This window comes from Bos taurus, chromosome 21 (assembly GCF_002263795.3).
Source record: "Bos taurus isolate L1 Dominette 01449 registration number 42190680 breed Hereford chromosome 21, ARS-UCD2.0, whole genome shotgun sequence".
NCBI classification, from domain to species: Eukaryota; Metazoa; Chordata; class Mammalia; order Artiodactyla; family Bovidae; genus Bos; species Bos taurus.
The window spans coordinates 27,712,471-27,713,799 of record NC_037348.1 but is presented as its reverse complement, the minus strand read 5'-3'; the positions used below and the strand labels follow the sequence as shown (position 1 = coordinate 27,713,799).

Genomic DNA, 1,329 nt, shown 5'->3' with positions numbered 1-1,329 from the left:
TCTTCTAACTGATGAGACAGAGTAGTGGGCAGGAGGAAGGGCTTCTCCCTGAACGGTGTTCAGGCATTTATCAGTAGTAAGCTGGACGGTGCGTCTGAGTTCTGCTACAAAATTCTCTGGAATGTGTCTGGGACAAACCTTTGAAGCTCAAGTCTTGGAGTCAGGAAAATCAGTTACAGGACCTGGCTTTCCCCAGGGCAATCCTGAATTCAAGAAAAGTCTCGGCCCACACCCTTGGTTTTAGCTTTGGAAGATATACGGTCACCAGAATTGAATGTGGGATCTTTGGACAGCAAAGGTGTGGGTGACCTGCAGAGCATTTCTTACTGGTTGCAGTGTGACCAACCCATCAATCTTCAAACCCTTCATCACTGAGTCTTTGAATGACTTTGTAAAAGGGTTAAGAAAATTTAAAAAAAAAAAAAAAAAAGTGACAGCTGTTAGAAGTAAAAAAAAATCAGGTAGCCTTGTAAACACAGCCGAAACCAGGAGCTGAGCATCAAGGGGACGCTATTGCTCAGGTCATGCTTCCCTGCTGGGTGGTCCTTCGCTCGCTGAACTCAAGGAGCAAGTCCCTTGGGGCGCTCTGACCTGGCAGCCACCTTAGCCCTGCTTCTGGCAAGAAAAGCGGCCGGATCTTCTGGGGACAGTGGGCTGGGGGGCAGGAGACTTGCATGGAGACCCCACTTCTGCCGCACTTCACTTGGACCCAGAAAGCCACCAGCCCTGTCCGTATGTCCCAACAAACAGGCTAGGGGCCACTGATGGCCCGCTGTCTGTCCCTGCCTCTAAGTTGCCTCCCACCCCGCCCTAAGCTGTGACCAAGAGCATGGGGAGGTCTGGGGACTCCAGTGCTGCTGCTGAAGTGTGCACCTGGAGGCCGCACCCTGGCGAATCCTGCACCTGCCCGGATGCCTAGCCTCAGAGTAAAGGGGTCGCCCTGCACCTCAAGTGCGGTGCATGGGCTGCAGCAGGGTGCAAGGCAGGCACCTGCAGGATCACATTCCCATTAAGGGCACCACTGCCCATCCCCACACAGCACCCCATGGCCCACTGTGGAAGGGGCTCATCTTTCCTCATGGCTACAGAACAGGGTAGGCGTTTGGGGTGCTGACAACCCTAATATGGCTGACGCTGAGGGCTTCCTTGTTTGGGACAAGGGCCAAACACCAGCCCCTAGGTTGAGCCCAGGGTCGCTTGTAGGCCTTCTTGGAGGGGAACCTCGGCAACCTTCATTTTGAGATCTCTGCCCCCTTGGCCTACAAGAACTAGAGTCAGCACGCAAAGGTTGGAGTTTTCACTACTGTTTCTAGTTGTCACACTGAAGCC

The 1,329-nt window shown here is 53.5% G+C and overlaps 1 non-coding gene across 1 annotated transcript; it reads right to left on the bottom strand.

Moving 5' to 3' along the window:
- Nucleotides 1-219: 219 nt before the first annotated feature.
- Nucleotides 220-308, bottom strand: MIR11997 (microRNA mir-11997). Its single transcript, NR_162322.1, has one exon. It is a non-coding gene; the product is annotated as a microRNA mir-11997 (primary transcript).
- Nucleotides 309-1,329: the final 1,021 nt, after the last annotated feature.